Raw genomic sequence first — 19,940 nt, 5'->3', positions numbered from 1 at the left:
AGAGAGTTCATTTATTTATGCATCACCATATGATCAATCTGATTGCCTTTAGTCTCAAACAGAGAAAGCCTCAGTACAAAGCATTCTCCAGGTGTTAGTTTAGGTTTGTCATTATTTCCTATTTATAGACTCTGTCTAGTAAAAGAAGACAAATTACTGTAAGTGGGGGTAAATGTGATTAAATGAGTCCTCTGAAGATAAGAGGGTACATGGACAAGGGTCATTAACACAAGTGACCTCCCTTTGCCCAGACCATATTTTTATTTTGTAGATTGGAAAAAAAAAAAGAAAAAAAACCACTACAGAGCAAGAATAATTTCTACTACATATAGCCAAGGAAAAATATATCCTTTTATCCTAATAAGCATTTTCATGCTTTTGCAGTATTTTAATAATACACTGATAATGCCAAAATAGTCACAGAATACACTAAGAACAATATTGGAGAAATTATTCATCCTAGGGAAACTAATCGGAAATACTGAAGAAACGTAGTTATAATCAGACAAGATTTAAGGGCTAGAATGTAAATTAGTGGATACCAAGATCTTCTGATCCAATGAAAAGTTTAAATTTGTAAAGTTTCAATTAAAACATCTACACTCTTTCTTCCACCTGATTGTAGCCCCATATGGCAAGGTCAGCCCTTTCAGTGAACAAACAGCTCAGTCGCCTCCAGTGTAGCTGTTATCTGCCTCAACAAGGGGAGACATTTGGCACAGCCTAAAGCTGGGGCATGAACCCTGGCTAAGCTTAAGACATTTATCTGACAGCATCAGCTGACACTCCACAAACACATTTGCTCTCCATGACCTCAGAGCATTCGTGATTAATCAAAAATGTATCTTGGATCTTGAGAACAAGCTACAACCAGGCACACACAAAAAAGAATATGCTCTCGATCTCGCTTATCGACTCAAGAGGTATATTGAATTTAGAAATAGCAAATAGAATAAAATGATCAATATGTTCTCACTTGTCCATGGAAGAGCAAACTTTATCCCTCAAGCAAAAGACATTGATCATGTAAATGTTTCAGAACTGCTTTCCAACTGAAGAATGTAACATGTACATGGCTTATTGGGGGTGGGGAAGGAGGCCTACCAAAGAGGAGCTTTTGCTTTAACTTAAAAAAAAAAAATCTGTAACTTAAAGACATAGAACGTATGTTTGTATGTAGTGTGTTGTACTTTTAAAAAACCTGTGTATTCCGCTTAAAAACCTTTTTTTGGTAACATGTTGCCAAATGTTCTTAACAAAACATTATGAAACAGACTTTAAAACTTAATGAAGGAACATTATTTGTGCAGAGAAAACTCCCTGTCTCAATTTAAATGAGACACAGTTATAACATATCCCCTATGCACTATTTGCAATTTATAATTTATGTCTCTTGGTTCAAACTCACTATTTTCTGCAGTCATCTGCTAAGTAATATGATTAGCATGTGAATATTGTACTATTCTGCTTCCCAACACAGTATAAATTAGTCTATTTTTGTTTTCCTTTATATTTTTCACTTTTAATAATAACACTAAACTCTAATTAAAGCAAAGGGAACAGAAGTCATATGCCCCATCCTTGATAATATGAAAATGATTACTATTAAAAAAATCTCTACAACCGAACTTATTAAATCCCATTCTTGCCTGGTTACCCACTGGTTAGGTTACAGTTGTTCACGATCCTACGGCAGATCGTTCCACTAAAGAAAAACTACATGTCCCAGTCCCTGTTGGCATGGCAAACAAACTTTCATAGCATGTGCTCACTCTATAAAATGGTGGTACTAATTAGAAGATATAAACTCATGCTGAGACATGATATGAATCGGCTTTATGTATCTAGTAAGCTCACAGCAGTACTAGATTTATACTGTTGTTGCTTTAAACTAACACTAAACAGAAAATTCAACTTCTAAATTTGTACCATAAGAGAGCAAAAGTGATTGAGTTGAAAAAACAAAACCTCAGCCCCTCATTTTAGGTTTCACTTCTAAACTGTTTCCTGTGCACTTAGAGGTTGCCCAGCACTCCTCTCCCATATGTTTACCTAACTTAAATTCTTCAAACATGAATTGCAAGTACCAGATAGCACAGCTGTATGTTTTGACATCCATGGTGAAAATGAGCAGAAAATCTAACTGTTCCATATCAAGAAGTATTTTTACTAGTGCTAATGTGCCTTAAATACCTTGTTCCACAGATGAGTGGCCTGGCACCTGCTGCATGAGAAATAGCCAATTACTGTTCAGTGTCTCTAATTTTCTGATTCAATTAGCATGCTTCAGAGCTTTCCAGTTTAATTGCAAACTACTTCACAGTTAGCTCTCTGATTAATCATTGCCCATCTGCAAGCCATCGGAAAACTTAGTGGAACAAATTTGTGTACTTTGGAATGCTGGGAGCTTAGCAAATCAAACTTGTTTTGGTATATAAAGCTTTAATTTTGTTTGCCCTTTTCAGCTGCACTTGTGAGAAGCTCTGTACTGATTAAACAGGAAGTCCGGACAATAATATGCTACATTATGCATATAATTACTGTAAATACAACCGAGATTGTAGAAACATCATTTAAGGTTAGGCACTAACATGAATGGAGAAGGAGGTCAAGAAAACACATTTGGAATCAATTTCTTTCCATTATGACCAAATGTAAGTATCAAAAAAAAAAAAAAAAAGCTGTGTGACACACAGTGATGTCATTGCAGCACCTGTTCCCCTGAAGGCATTTCAGATTCTGGCTTTTCATGTATTCATAAAATCTTTCTTGTTATTTAATTAGTAGAGTCCTAAGTTTTATAAGCTTTGTTTACAAAACATATATTAGGGATTTTAAAGCAAACTGGCATCACATTGTTTATGCTTCATTTTCCAAGCTTTCTTGCTGGTCTACTGAACGTATGAATGATAGTGTCAGAAAACAAAACTGTTTTAATCGAGCTTTGAGTGGAGTTTAGATTATATCTTAACCTATAATCATGACTTCTTCATTTCTGAACAATGAAACATGAATTGCACATTTTGTTCACTCCTATGAGCAAATACCATGGAGAGGAATCCGCACTGCGTGAGGAAGGAGGCTCTAACAAATGAACTCCAATGTCCTTTCCAACTCTCAGTTTCTGTGCTTGCTTCACATTTTACAAAATTTAAAATTATTCCGATATAATTTTGAAAAGCATCCAAATGTGTCTACTACATCTGAGCTTTTATTTCTAAGACTAAATCGTAAGCTCAGGAGGGCAGGGACTATGTATCTAGATCACCACTGCATCTCGGTGCATCGGGGAGAGACTGCACATCCTTGGTGCTTGATTAAAAATGGAAGGAGAATCAGTTCTGAATTTTCCATGTCATGTTACAGTGCCAGGTTGTACACTCTGTTCTCCTATAACCTCAACAGGATGCAGTCACGCTATCTCATAAAGATGTTGACAAATACCATCATTCTATAAATATTTGGATGAAAGAATAATACAGAGAGAAGAGTGCTTTGCTAATTATGATGTCCTATCATGATTTGTTGTTAACAACAAATAACAAAAAGATTTTTTCTGCCTTTTATGAAGATCCTTAACATGTTATGGAAATTTCTAAAAGCTGAAAGCTAAAACCCAACTGAAAGCTCTAAAAATAACATTAAAGTTGGAAGAATGGTTTTTGGAAATTGCACAGCACAAAAAAGTTCACTTAAAAAATTTTTACAAATAGAGATACTCAGCGTGGAGTGACTCTCTGATTCTGTTAACAGTAGACACATGTGCTACCAAGATGCCATGAGCTCTTTAATAGTTCCTATTCTATCTCCACTCTAGGCTTCTCTGAACTTCACAGGCAGCCAATGCAAGAAACGCTGAGAAGGCGTAATCTGATCATAGCAGTTCAGGCAAGTGAGCAGGCATGCTGCCACATTCTGCTGCCCACGAGCAAGCGGGGAAGCACGGCTGGAATCCCCACGAAGATCAAATTACAAAATAATCAAGCTTTGTGGCCAGGCGGCACGAGAGGCTATTGTGAGGTCATGACATAAATCAGGGACTAGCCTGGGCAAAACTGGGCAGTCAGAAATAACATTTTTTTGGTACATGCTTACAGCATGGTTCTCTGTGGAAAATAAACTGTTAATGATGTTCAGTTTTTTAATTCAGGAAAGGGCAAATGGCTCTCCTCACACAAGCTCCCACCAATTGAGCCTTATGTTTAGAGATAAGCAATTAAACACCACACATCAAAGAAAAACAAAGAGCTGTCCAAAATGGAATTTAGCCAAGAAGAGACCAAACTGGGCCTTGTTCCCTGTCCTGGGGTTTTCAGTCCTACCTCTACCTCTTACCTACTGTGTAGCCGAATGTCAATGTGTATCAGAGAATAACGATGAAACAACTGCGTGCATAATGGATGAAAATGATTGCAAAGCACATTGAAAATGCTTAAGGGGCCCAAATATTATTTGAGATGGTAGCACATCTTGGGCCAAGAGAGACATTTCCAAAAATAATCCCATTATGCCAAAAGAGCAGAATATTCTTTGGGAAGCTGGCTGCTATAGGTGGCTCTAATATGGCCCCAAACCCCAGACAATGACATTTTACAGGGAAGTGTTAACTTTTGTATATGGTTCCCACAACTGAACCTGCTATAGAAATAACATTTTAGTTCCTGAGAAGGTTCAACATGATTGTCTGGGTTTGATGGTGTTTTCATATTTAAGAAAGACAACAAAATTGCAGAATGCAGTTAACCTTTGAAAAGAAGAAAAATATAAAAATGAGGATGGAGGTTTCAGGGGACAATAGCAGGACTTCTAGGGAACTACCGTTTGGCACACTTTGGGGCAACCATAATTACGGTGGGCAGAACTGCTTCAAAGACAACAAACAAACCAGCAAAAACCTAAGTGCACTGTAATCAAGGCTCTTTGGTAAACAATAGTAACAGGCATACCAACAAATCAATAGTAAACCATTTTGTAAATATTTCCAACAGAGGCTTCAAAGAAACACTTTTAGGTGGTCTAATGTGAACTGAGGGCCATGTGTTGGTTTTTCACTTGTATCCCTGCTGCACAGACGAATTATCATCAGTAATATCTTTCTAGCCGTAAAAGCAATATAGTATTTACATGCCACAAATTCAGAGTGTTCTTAACTTTTAAAAGGCAAAATATAAGTGACTGAAAGTTCACAAGAATATCTTAAAAATGAAAATAAAGGCAAAAAGTAGTTGCTTTTACATAGGGAATCTTATAAGATATATGAAATTTAACATCTACTGTACTTTAAGCCTATATCTTATTGATAATTTAAAATTATAATTAGTGTTCTTGGGACCGAAAGCTACACAGAAAACTAAATATGCACATATGTATGAGATGTGAGATGCTGCTGCAAGAGAGAAATACCCTATTTTTAAAGCAAAAAAAAAAAAATCGTAGTGAAGTCTATCCTTTCATTTATATGTCTCATGTAAATTACACATAATTTTAAATCTTCAACACGTTGAAAATGGCCAGGTCTCATGACACTTCTCCTTTATTATCTTCCATTTCACTTGGCCATGGCAACGGGGACTTACTAGAGATTTTTAGGGCTTAAAAATTATATACTTTGAATTGAACCAAAAAATGACCACTAGAAAAAAATTAATTTTTATTTATATAATCTGGTAAAAAAATATAATTTTTCTACTCTAAAGGCATTTTCTTATGCAGTAACACCACAAAAATAGCATAAGTTTAAAATAGTGGATTTCCCATATGGTTAGTCCACAGCAAGATAAAGTTGTAAATGAGGGGACTATGTGAAGAAAACATAAAAAAGCCTTAAGGGCACATACAAAAAATGTGATATTGTATGATTTACATATGCAATTTTATTCCCCCAAATTCAAAGAGAAAAGCTTAATATGTCATAATTTAAATTGTATTTCACATCAAGTATTCCTGATTACGTATTTAACTCTAAGATGCATAACTCAATTTAGAGCATAATGTGGGAGAGGAGTTAGTAAGAATCTAACCTTTTGCATTTCTTGACTTTTTTGGGCTTGTGGTAATGTTGTATTTATAGAGATTCTACACTTTCAAATTTAAGTCTTGAAATGTCAGAAAAAATCCCAAAGCTGAGATCTCACAGAAGGTGATTTTTAACAGTCCTTAAAAGTAGAGACTTTATGATCTTCTGACAACTGGAGCTTTCACATTTTAAGATTTAAAATTTTCAGTCCTAATATTACATAAGCACACACACTGGTACACTTTTAGAGATTCCATGATCTTTGGTAAAGTTTGAAAGAAGAGGAAAATAAGAAAACAGAAAGTTATGAATTCAGGAATATTACAGAAGTATAAATATAAAGAAGTAAATACTTAAAAGGTCTTCTGCATTTAAACATGGTCCCTCATAAGAATATATTTCCACTGTAGAAGAAATCACAACATCCAGTTAATTTTTGGCTATTTATAGTATTAAAAAATGGAGATCTCTCAATATTTTGGAGCTGGATCTTAGACGAGGAAATAGAGGCCCAGAGAGGTTGAGTGACTTGATCAAGATCATACTGCTATTTAGTATTAGAGTTTTATTTGAGATCTACTAGGTCTCTCATTTCCAAGTTTCTTTCCTACTCCTTACAGCTAACATTTTATAATTCTTGAAATTCATTATTTTCAATGTATCCAGCTACCACTTGTGTGACCACAGGCAAATCACCTACTCTCTGGCTTTCTCATCACTTTCAACTGTCAACAGGTATTTTTCCACCACCTACTATGAGTCAGATGTAGAGATTACAAAGATGATAAGACACAGGTTAATCTTATTCTTTGACATCTTATGACTTATGCAGGGAGAGAGGAGTGGCACACAAATATCATTAAGGGAATACTTGATTTGACTAGAAAGGCATCAAAATCAAAGGTGAACTTTAGTTTCTGATTGCCAAGATTAAAGACAGGGTCTGGAATAACTGATGTCAAAGTTCCATTCTAAAAAATAGCTAAATTTCATTTTTTCCCTCAACTCTTATTTCTTAGGTGGACTTCTTAAAAAGTAGGTATTTGATAAGACCAAAATTTCTAAATATTGAAAGTGATTTCAGTGGAAGACAGTGATATGTTTATGAATAGATAACAAGCCTCTAAAAATTTTTTTTAAATATTTAATTTTGAGAGAGAGAGAGAGAAAGAGAGAGAGAGCGTGCACAAGGGAGGGGCAAAGAGAGAGGGAGACACAGAATCCGAAGCAGGCTCCAGAATCTGAGCTGTCAGCATAGAGCTAAACGCAAGACTCAAACTCACAGACCATGAGATCATGACCTGTGCGGAAGTCGGATGCTTAACTAACTGAGCCATTCAGGCGCCCCTGGATAACAAGCCTTTTATGTGCAAAAAAGTTTGTGAAATTATGGCTTTCTTTTTTATAGGCCTTTAATGTATTAATGGCCATTGTAATTCTAAGAGGAAAATTTAATATGCAATGTTTCCTTTATTTCATTAAGAAAAAAATCCCTCCAACAGAGGCTTTTATTACTATCTCTATATCTCAAAATTAGTATTCCAAGAAGCAAAGTTTGGGTAACACTGCCCCTGGATTCTGGTGATATCATCTTAACTGGTTTTCTCTACCAACCCATCTTACATGTGCACTGGCTAGTTAATCCTCCTAAAATGCTGCTTTCATCATATTTCCCTGTTCAAAAACTTGCAGTGACTCTTTGTGGCCTATAAATTTAAGTTCAAACTCTTCAGATCTTCTAGATGCCGCTTGTACATTCTGCTTCGACTTATTCTCTCACAATTTCTTTGAACAAACTCCAGGCAAAATATCACGGAATTTACCAAGCTCTTTCTGTCTTGGATCCCACCACTTTCCTTTGCCTAGAATGCCTTTTCCTCTTCACAAAATTACCAACAACTTCTCTGACAAAATCCAGTTCAGGCTCTGTTGTCTCCATCAGTGAAGAAAGTATGCCACCTCTGACCTTGTTATTGGAATTGCTTTATACAAAACTGTCATTATCTTCTCTTTTTATTGATATTTATCATTTATGTGTATATTCTATGCCTGTTTTGGCTACATTGGGTAAGCTCATTGAGGCCAGGTAAAGGCTTTGCATGCCAGATTTTAGCACATTCTCTTGTACCTAATAGCATTTAAAATGATGGTAATGGTGGGATTATTAAAAGTAGTAATAAGTAAGAGAAGGACATAAAAATAAACCCGGGGCTTGAATGTTCACTTACAAACTACATATATAGTGTTTTACACAAATATTAACCACGTTTTCCAAATGTCAACTCATGACTGCTCAGGCAAGAGTTTTCAACTTTGTTGACATATCCTAAATGTATGATATAATTGAAATATTTATTAAATATTAAATTCCTGCCTAATATTACAACACTAGTCTTTCTTATTTATTTATTTTTTTGGGGGGGGGGGGGAAGGGCAGAGAGAAAGAGAGAGGGAGGATCCCAAGCAGGCTCCACACTGTTAGCGTAGAGCTCTGGATCCCGGGAACTGTAAGATTATGACCTTTGCCGAAATCAAGAGTTGGATGCTTAACCAACTGAGCCACCCAGGTGCCCCTGGTCTTACTTTCTTAGTTTTCTTAAGTTTCTTAACTTTCTTAAGTTAAATACTCTTAAATAGCTTTAGAAGGAATAGTTTTATTTCCAAAAAAATATTTCTACCCCAATGAAGTCATTTTAAATAAGAAGTGTGCTCCAGTAACAAGTATTTTAAAAGGTCATCAATTGTAACTAATAAATTAGAAACAACTACAAACTAATTACCAGTTTTTAGTTTTGGACTATATTGAAACTTTTTTTACAAACATTCTTCACAATTCATTTGGTCTTGCCCATTGAAAAAATGAATGTTGTACAGTAATATTTGGTATTGCAATTATAAATTATTCTGAAATTTGGATAAAATTTAACCTCAAGTGAACTTAGTGACTTCTCACCTCATGAAACATTTGTATTTTTAGATAAAAAATTTCCCCTTTTAGTAACTGAAAGGAACATCTCTTGAATAAGTTTTGATTAAACAGAGTTTTTTTTTTCTTTTTTAAGTAAGATAAGCAGGCTTAAAATGAACTATTAAAGTATGAAAATAACATTGCCCTTACTGAATGTATGAATGTACAGCATTAAAAAAAATTTTTTTTTAATGTTTATGTATTTTTGAGACAGACAGAGACAGAGCATGAATGGGGGAGGGTCAGAGAGAGACGGAGACACAGAATCTGAAACAGGCTCTAGGCTCTGAGCTGTCAGCACAGAGCCTGACACAGAGCTCGAACTCACAGACTGCGAGATCATGACCTGAGCCGAAGTTGGACGCTTAACTGACTGAGCCACCCAGGCGCCCCGAATGTACAGCATTTATTAACATACTGCATTATATTGAATAGTTTTGTAATTCTTATAAATGTAATTCATTAGTTATGTCTCTTGTGTTAGGATGTATCTACTTTCTTCCTTTTTAAACACTTATTAGAGGATTTAGAAGATTCAAGCCATGACAGCAATGATCCCATTGTCTCTTCATCACTGTGCCTCGGGACTAGGATGGCACCTGGCACATAACAGATGACAAATATTTGTTAAGTAAATGAATTGCAAGAATATATGCTCCATGAGAAAAAGGAATAGATATTTGATGATTTATTTGTTAGAAATCTGGCTCTTGTATTCAGATATGTAGTGTGTGAATTCTGGTTGCACAGAAATCTGAGATCTCCCTAAACTTCCTTCCTCACCTGCAAAATGGAATAGTAATAGAATCTGCCTCATACACTTATTGTGAGGATTAATTCACACAAATATTTGCACATTGGGAACACTCAATACCTGTTAGCTGTTATTATCATCATCAACATCATCATTACCTTCTTCATTTGTCTCACTCTCCACTTACCTCCTGTCCCAAGCATGTAGTCTATGCTCAGTAAATATTTGTTAAGTGAAGAAATGAATCCGTGAAATGCAGCTGTATCTGTATATACAAATAGGCTTGACTACCCTTAGTATCCTTTTAGGTAAGAACGAGACAGCAATTAAACAAAAATGACTCTATGAGTTTGTATGACTGAATTACTCTTATTTGAACCAGGTGTTTGGAGATCTAGTCCCAAAGTCCTCATCATTCTCCAGTCTTTATAGAATAGGTGTTCTTTTATTTCCTTTTGGAACTTCTTTTAGTGCCTAGCACAGACGTTTGTTTCATTTATACTAAAAGGAACCCCCAGATCCTATTTAGCAACAAAGTCACATAAGGTAAAATTTGAAAACAAATGAACACAGATTATAGAATGGGTAGATGCTAGAATTCTCATAATATTTAACTACATTACCTTAACAAATCCAGTTTGCAGCATTTATATTTCTTGCAATGTTGCTACATACTTAAGTGCCATAGTGAAAATCATTACTTCTACACTCTCTAACCTAAACCTAAAGTAAAAATTGTACAAATAGCAACTAGAGTTATATTTCTGTGAACTACCTCATTGTGAGTGGACAACAAAGTCAGTCTCAGGTTCTGTGGCTTTGAAATATTTATTTTGTCGTTGACTTAAATCATTTTAGATCTTATATTCATATTTCTCACCAGAAATATACTAAATAGTATTGAAAAGTTTTCTAATTTATTTTGAGCTTCACTATGGAAAGGTGCTATAACAGATTACAGAGCAGCCTTGTTATATGTAAGGCTATTATTAGTATGTTTTAATATATAAAAATGAATATAAACTTCAGCAGCAAAGAGTTTATTTATTTATTTTTTATTAAGGCAAGATCAATAGTGAGTATTTTAAGTGGGTGAAGAAAAGAAGGAAAGCAGACCTACGCAACAGTTGCCCTTGAATTCTTCCCTTTGTGTGCATTCTTTGTGCAATTATTTTATTTCCACTCTATTTTCCAGATTGAAAATAAAATTTAAAACACTTATAAAATACCCAAAAGCCTTTATCCTCTTCATCACACTATCTCCCACAAATGTACTGAAACAAGAACTGCAGACAAACCAGGAGTACTTGTTAAAAATGCAGATTCTTGAGCCTCATCTGGAATTTACTTCTGCTCTCTCGGGGTGCGGCTCAGGAATCAGAGCAAAGGTGCGAAGGTGAGAGTAAAGAATACTAACCAATACTTGTTTTTCTATCTAAAAATCTAAAAACTTCCCTCTAGTTGCTTCTTTTCCTTCTTTGCCTCTTTTTACATTCCCTGGGCTCGAATATGGAGCTCTAGAGGGTTCGCAGATACATTCCCAACCCTCTTGGGATTCCGAAAACAAGCTCATGCTGAAGCTACTTAGTCTTTTTTACACTAGATCAGGGTTGCTGAAATTCCAGACCTTAAACCTGAAAGGAATACCAAACAAACACCAATTTTAAAACACATGTAAATCATCTCCCTCTAATATCATTATAATTGCTGTAACAAATTGAGTACTAATATATGTTAGGCACTGAGCTAAGTGCTTTACATACATTATCACTTGCTTCTCCATACCAAAAAACCTCCAAACATGAATACAGACGGTTCTGATTCTGACTTTGATACTGACTTTCAATAAAATCTGAGTTTTTATTTCTTTAGCAACTTCAGGACTCTCAAAGGTAAATGAAGACTGCCAAAGGTGCTGGTGAGACAAGACCCTGATGTTCAAAGGATGATTTTCTTCACGCTACTCTCACCCAACTTCACTCAAGAGGGGAGACTCCAACACTGACATGAAAAACCTATCCAATACTCTGACCTCTCTATTTCTTGGTCTTCAATGACCTCTTCTACTCCACTTCGATGAACCACTCTTTTGTTTTTTTTTTCCAATATATGAAATTTATTGTCAGATTGGTTTCCATACAACACCCAGTGCTCATCCCAAAAGGTGCCCTCCTCAATACCCATCACCCACCCTCCCCTCCCTTCCACCCCCCATCAACCCTCAGTTTGACGAACCATTCTTAATATTTAACTCTGGTCATTACGGCATTCTTCGAAATAGTAATTTAGATATTCCCCTAGTTTGACCACAACCTCCTATCTTTTTAAACCATCTTACTCAAATAATCCCTTTTTCCAACTGCAAAAAATATCTTATAGGGCTTCTAGTCCATTGATTCTCCTTTTTTCCTTACTAGCCTTTTTCTATTTTGACTTGTCTCCTTAATGGCTTATAGTCCACAGTCCATTTCAATGTATTTTTTCTAAACTGCCCTGACTCATTGTCCATTTAATGCAGTTGCCTGGAAAACTCCAATGTTGGGTGAACCCAGATGACTGGCTTCTCTCTAACAGATTGTTACCCCTATAAACAAATCATCATCAGCCACAACTGGGCCCTTCACAACATTCAGCCACGTACTATGTAATCCTAGACAACTTTCCAGATGTTACGATTTAAAGGTTAAAAAAATCATAAAGGCACTAAAAGAAAATGAAAGAGAATTTGTGTATAATTGTGGAGTCGGACTTGAGGCACAACAATAAGACCAGACACTACAGAAAAAAATGATTGACATTTTTGCCTCCAAAAGGATTAAAAACTTCTGTATGGATAAAAACAAAACACACACACACACACACACACACACACACACACACACACACACAAACCAAAACCCACTCCATAAGCAAAATGAACAGACAGAAGGCAAACTGGGCAAAAATAAATCACATATAACAAGGATTATTATCCGTCATTTGTAAAGAACTACAAATTAATAGGGAAATGACAAAGACTCAATAGAAAAAATATCTGGTAATTTATAAGATAAATGTAAATGGCCAATTTTATATAAAAATATGTGCAACTTTCCTGCTTATCAAATAAACACAAATTTAATTTTTTTTTTTTTTGTAGATTAGCAATGATCAAAATAATGAATTACACTTTTCCTTTTTATTATCCTTTAGACTTTTAGGAGCATTTGACACTGTTGACCATCCCTCTGACCCAGAGCATTCTCTTCCCTTGGCTTTCATTTCTCTGATTTTTCCCTTAGTTCTCTGGTGCCTCCGTCTTTGCAGCTCCTCAGGGATCTTGCTGTGCTTTTCACTGAACGTGTTCTCCTGAGGTGACTTCGTCAGCCCTATCACTTGTAAATCTCTTCCTTTTGAGCTTTGGTCAATATATCTAATAGCTTATTGTTCATTTCTACTTGGAAGTCTTACAGACACCACAAACTCAGCATGTCAAAACTGAACTTATCATTCCCACAGCAGACATGCTCCTTTCCTGTCTTCATTTTCTCTGTTGATGATAGAATATCCATACAATTACCCAAACCAAAAACCTGGTCGTCAACCTTGATGCTTTCTATCCTATCACTCATCAATTCAGGTCCTGCTGACTCTTCTCACATCAAAATATTTCTTCCATTTCCACTGCCTCACTCAGGTCATCATAAACTAACTAGTCTTGCTTTAGTCTTGTCATCTCTAATATATTGTCCGCATCACACAGCTAGAATATTCACTGAAAATGCAAATTGAATAATATTGTATTCTCTTTTTTAGAACCCTTCTTTCCAAGCTCTTTTATGAGGTTGAGAAAGCTCTCCATAATCTGACTCTTGCTTATCTTTTCAGCCTGATGACTTTTTATTTACTACTCTACTCTCCAGCAACACTGGACTTTCTTCAGTCTTCAAATGTACCATATATCTCTTGCCTTTGTATCTCTTTGCATCTCTGCCTAGAACCCGGAAAACTATTTTACATGCCCCCCACCCTTTCCCCTTACATGTAATTCTACCCTCCCCAACCAGAAATGGCTAACTCTTACATTTTTCAGGCCTTAGCCTTCTGAGAATAGAGATTGTATTTGTTCTTTTTGAGTTGTATCCTTAGCCCTTAGTACAGAATCTGGCACATGGGGGGTGCAGAGTGGCTGAATATAAGTGAATGAATACTGTGTCAAAAGCCACAGCACTGGGTGCTTTGCAGTAGCACTGTGAAAGGGGTGATGATTAAAAGTCTTACTATCACAGACTAGTCTAGACCAAAATGGTTCCCCATATTGCTAAGCCATAGCATTCTCCCAGATGTCTGGTCATGTAATTAAAAAAATAAAGCCATTTATTTGGAGTCAAGCCAGTCCTCAGACTCACTCTCTGTTCTTTCCCTTACTGTTAAACCCAGCAAAAATAGGTCCGAAGTGTAGATATCTGGTAGATACCCAAAATTCCTTATGTCTAAAAATTAAGGAAAAATCTTTCCCTAGGAAACTTTTCACCTCTTGGACTTGTTAATTGGTTAATGGCATCACCAATCCTCCACCTTAAAGAAGTAGAAAGCACTCATTTCTCTTTCTCAACCCTCCTATCCAAGCAGTAAGGAAGTGATGGTCTCTGTTGCCTAGCAATTTATTCCTTCCTCCTTCGTCTCCATAATAACCACTTTGATTTCATTCTCCACACATACCCCTGAATTTACTCCTAACTGGCCTCCTCTTGTTCAATCTCCTCTCCTCCAGTATATCCTCACACCATCACCATCAATCTGACTATGCTGTCCCAAACTTACAAACTTCTGATGGCTCCCAATATCCTAAGAGGATAAAATCCAAGCTACTCCTTAGCATAAAGCCCTCTATTTTGAGGACCTCATTTGCTAGAACTCCTCATCTCATTGGCTCTTGTGCTCAGCCACAGTAAATCTCTGCCATTCCCTGAACCTGTCACACTGTTCTATATTCTGTACCTGGATATATTATCTTATTTTTCTGCACAGAATGCAAAAAATGACTCTCTCAAGTCATTACTTCTGGAAACAGTTCAGATTTTACTTCCTGTGAAAACCATCTCTAAACACTGAAGGTAAGCTGGTAACTCCCCGTTGCACATTCATAGCACTTTGTATGTTTTTCTAGTGTAACACTTCTCACATTGTTCTGTAATAATTTATTAACATGTTTTTGGGGAGACTGCTAACTGTTCATGAAAACCATTGCTTACACAATTGTAACCAAGCACATAAATTCTCAATACATTGCATTTACCACCTTTCCTTGCAGTTAGGTGTGGTCAGTTGACTGAGTCTTTAACAAAATAAAGTAAAACAAAGACGAAAGCAAAGACCAATCACTGTCATTGGTGTCATTTCTGGCCAGTTCCTTAAGGAAATGGGTCCATTCTTATCCCCCTCTTTCTGTGATCCAGAATACTGATGAACCTGCAGCCAAGCTGTGGCCATGCAGGTAACCTTACTCCCTAGGTGATGGCAGAGAAACAGAATGGAAGGGACCTGGTCCCTGAACATGGCTGTGTGGGGCAGAGCCATGTGCCCAGCTGGAGTGCCCACCTTGGACTATTACGTGTGAGAGAAATAAACTTCTATATCCTCTATGTACCTGCGGTCTTTTGGTTAGAGCATCTTTCTCTGTCTGTCACCTGTTCATCCCCATCTTAGGCCATGCTTCATGGTATTAATACTCTTGAATAGCCTCTTCCACCTGAATGTGGGTTGGCTTCATGAGGTTTTCTTTGAACACAGAATATGGTGGAACTGATGCTACCTGTCTTTTGAGGCTAAGGCATAAGTTTTGCAGTTACTGTCTGGGATTCTTGACGTATTTACTTGTTCTTCAGATGCTCCCTCTTAGAGCTCAGCACATGCTGGAGAAAGCCCAATATATGGAGAGGTCATGTGTAGTGCTCAGCCCAAGTTGAATTTCCAGCCTATAGCTAGCATCGACTGCCAGCCATGTGAATGAGCCACTTGAGGTGTCAGCTTAGTGACCTTTCAGATGAGACCAGCCCCACTTTGAATCTGATTGTAACCATGTGAGAGACCCCAGGTGAGAACCTCCCAGCTAAGCTCAGTCAACCTATGGAACAATGAAAGATAATACATGGCTGTTTTAGGCCACTAAGTTTTTGGATGGTTTGTTACGCAGAGATAGATCATCAGAAACACTAAAGCTGATACAAATTCAAGTCTGCATAATGTTGTGAGGATTTTATGAGCATTACTTGGAAGTGGTTTGGGCTACTAAAAAACAATGCCTCTCACAAGCCAAAGAAATAGTCTTAACTTTGTTCTCAATTTAATGCTTTCTTTTTTTCTTTTAAGTTTCAAAATCATCATTAAAAAAAAAGTTGAATGCTTGAGGGGGCTTTTCAAAAGCCTATTCTTCTTTCAAATGTGCTTACTTCTGGGTAGAAGAAGACATAAAAGTACTATGTAAACAACAAATAGACTAAGTTATGCTTAACCTTCTAAGAAAGGATAAGTTGGAACTGAACATAGAGTCAGAAAGTAAGTACAAACATATCAGACTGATTATTGTATATTAATGCATAGATTGCAACTGGCAATACTTATTACTAAATGGACACAGTTGGAATGTATTCATTGTGGTATCTAATCAGAAGAAGGTGTCAAGACCTAGATTTATACCTACTCCACACATTCCCCATCAAAATTAGATTATTCCCATTTGACCTTCACTCAGTCTGGGTCACTTCCTTTGACCTGTAGAACCAATAATTTGCTTCCACAGGAAAGTATCCTAAAGGTTTAGTAATCTTAGAGGAGAACAAGATCATCTGAATTCTGAAATCACTTAAAAATATATAAAGTTTGAATTCAAGTAGCTTAATTTCAAGTCTCAATTTCCATTCATTCTTTATCAACCTCTCCAATGCCCTGTGTCTCAAAGCGGCTCTTGGTCTACCAACTGCAATATCTTGACTTGTAAGCATCTCCATGCATGAAGTCTTTCCTGAGCTTCCATTAAAACCTCCCTGTCCTGTGTCCCATTCTTTCCATGATTCTATTACACAACTAATTGACCCATTTGAAGAAAAATCCTGAAGATGACTCTCGTGGCCAAGTCATATGGATTCTATGTCTGTATGTCTTTGGATCCTATCCCCTCTCTTTCCTTTCACTCTCATCACTGGCATTTAGGCCTAATATCCTTTTGCAGGACTATAATAATGGACTTTGAACTGTATTTTCCCTATCTTCAGCCTTTCCTTCTTAATATATTTTACTCTAGCTGCTAGATGCATCTTTCTGAACTATTGTGCTGATAGTTTATTTCCTCCCCCAAACCCCTTTAATCCCCAGGGCTTAAAGGCACACACATATACATACATGCATACTCACAAAACCCCTCCTTAGCCTATCTTTTAATGTTCTCTGTCATCTCATTACTACCTATAACTTTATTTTTCTTATTCTTCATTTCCACCCATCATGCACCTATGAAACTCCCTTCTTGCCACTGACAATGCTTATGCAACATATTCTGTACTTCTACTCCCTTGCTCAAGTTGGCAATCCTAGTTGAAATATTCTTCCCTTCTAGAACTCTTTAAACCCTACCCCTCTCTCAAGGTTCAACTTAATGAATTTCCCGTCCTCCATCCTTGAATGTCCTGTTGGACCTTGTGACCAGATAGAATCACACCATCTTCCAAATTTCTCCATTACTTTTACCAGTATCTCCCTTGTGATCCTTATTCCTTTCTCCTTCAGTTATTACATTTATGAATTTTTATCTCCCACCTACTGTCTTTTATTCTATTAACAGAATACGTTGCATATGTAATAGTGCTCAATAAATACTGTTGCATGGATGAGGGTGTTATTATTTCAATATGTTACTCATTCTAGATGATATTTACATCTTACCACTGGCCACAGAGAGACTAATATGGGGAAAGCAGTGGTGAGAGAAGGGAGAAGTTTTTTTTTTCTTTTTTTTCTTTTGATGGAAAAATCTGAATAAAAAATACTACAATGCCTGCCACACCCATGGCTCTCCTCTCTTCATTTTTTTTTTTTAACGTTTATTCATTTTTGAGAGACAGAGAGAGACAGAGCCTGAGCAGGGGAGGGGCAGAGAGAGAGACAGAGACACAGATTCCGAAGAAGGCTCCAGGCTCTGAGTTGTCAGCACAGAGCCTGATGCAGGGCCCGAACCCATGAACCACGAGATCACAACCAGAGTCAAAGTCGGACACCTAACCAATTGAGCCACCCAGGTGTCCCACATGTCACTCATTTAAAAAGACAAGTTTGGTTAGATATTCCTGTCAATGTTGAGGAAAAGGATCATCCATCTCTTTATTTTCACATTTAGTTTTTGTTCATTTATTTATATGTATTTATATTTATTTATATGTATTCTCTTTCAGATCTTATACTCTGAGATAGCTTCATCTCATCTATCCTAATAGCTACTGGTTCTCTCATTTGTTTGCTCTTGCTTTTGGGTTTTAATATTTTCTGTGTATCTCTCCCCTTTATAAACACTTGGGAATTGCCTTGTTTTGGTATATAGTACCTTGCTTTCCTGCCCATGCAAGGAACCAATCACTTGTTGTTTTAAAATATTTCAAAACTTTCCTTCTTATTAATGTTTATTTATTTTTGAGAGAGACACACAGCGTGAGCAGGGGAGGGGCAGAGAGAGAGGGAGACACAGAATTCGAAGCAGGCTCCAGGCTCTGAGCTGTCAGCACAGAGCCCGATGTGGGGCTCGAACTCACAAACTGTGAGATCATGACCTGAGCTGAAGCTGGATGCCTAACCGACTGAGCCACCCAGGCACCCCAAAACTTTCCTTCTTATTAATGTAAGCTTACCTAAATCACTTATAATATCAATAAGATTATTTAAGTAGGTAAATAATCCTAGAAACAGCAAGCCCAATAAAAATCTTACCTCATGCATGACACAGAGAGCCTATATATATATATATATATATATATATATATATACTTTTATACTTATATATACTTTTATATATATATACTTTTATATATAAAAGTATATATATATACTTTTTTTTTATTTTTTTATTTTTTAATTTTTTTTTTTTCAACGTTTTTTATTTATTTTTGGGACAGAGAGAGACAGAGCATGAACGGGGGAGGGGCAGAGAGAGAGGGAGACACAGAATCTGAAACAGGGTCCAGGCTCTGAGCCATCAGCCCAGAGCCCGACGCGGGGCTCGAACTCACGGACCGCGAGATCGTGACCTGGCTGAAGTCGGACGGTTAACCGACTGCGCCACCCAGGCGCCCCTATATATACTTTTATATATATACTTTTATACTTTTTTATATAAAGTATATATATATATATATATATATATATATATATATATATATATATACTTTTAAATATGAAATTTATTGTCAAATTGGATTCCATACAACACCCAGTACTCATCCCAACAGGTGCCCTCCTCAATGCCCATCACCCACCCTCCCCTCCCTCCCACCCCCATCAACCCTCAGTTTATTCTCAGTTTTTAAGAGTCTCTTATGGTTTGCCTCCCTCCCTCTCTGGCTTTTTCTTTATACATTTTTTAAGGTTTATTTATTTATTTTGAGGGGGGAGAGGGGCAGAGAGAGCAGGAGAGAGAAAATCCCAAGTAGGCTCCATGCTGTCAGTGTAGAGCTTGATGCAGGCTCAAATTCACAAACTGCAAGATCATGACCTGAGTTGAAGTTGGACACTTCACCAAATGAGCCACCCAGGTGTCCCAGAGCCTTTATATCTTTTAATATGTGTTTCATACACAAGTCCTTTCTGCTTCCTACGTAATTTTCTTGCTCAGTTTGTGTTCTTGTGATGTCTTCATAATGAATTCAATTAAACATCCAAGTGAAAGTTTAATCTTAATGAAAAAAAATTTAACAAAAATAATGCAAGGACTTAATTTGTAATTCATATTATTTCATATTCCTTCAGCACACTACCTTTTCCCTGCTGATACTGGTGCAATGTACCATTTTATGCTGTAACATGTAAAAAATAAACTTTTTATGAAAATAAAACCCCTACTAAGCTGGTAGAATGAAACATATTTTAATATAGATATTTTAATTACTCTTAATTAAAATCTTGCAGAGATTCTCATTCATGTTCTATAGAATGTTCATATTCACATATTTAAAGAAGCA

At 36.5% G+C, this 19,940-nt stretch overlaps 1 protein-coding gene and 1 long non-coding RNA gene across 8 annotated transcripts in view; both read right to left on the bottom strand.

Annotated features, from left to right (window-relative positions):
- FAM172A (family with sequence similarity 172 member A) overlaps positions 1 to 19,940 on the bottom strand; it is a 438,543-nt gene that overhangs the window by 59,091 nt on the left and 359,512 nt on the right. The window lies entirely within an intron of this gene.
- LOC131484779 (uncharacterized) lies at positions 273 to 18,714 on the bottom strand. Its single transcript, XR_009248516.1, has 2 exons — positions 11,958 to 18,714; positions 273 to 11,804 (listed from the first exon to the last, which is right to left on the bottom strand). It is a non-coding gene; the product is annotated as an uncharacterized LOC131484779 (long non-coding RNA).

Source organism: Neofelis nebulosa, chromosome 1, assembly GCF_028018385.1.
Source record: "Neofelis nebulosa isolate mNeoNeb1 chromosome 1, mNeoNeb1.pri, whole genome shotgun sequence".
Taxonomy (NCBI): domain Eukaryota; kingdom Metazoa; phylum Chordata; class Mammalia; order Carnivora; family Felidae; genus Neofelis; species Neofelis nebulosa.
Note: the sequence above shows the minus strand (reverse complement) of the source record. Positions and strands in the feature narration are given on the sequence as shown.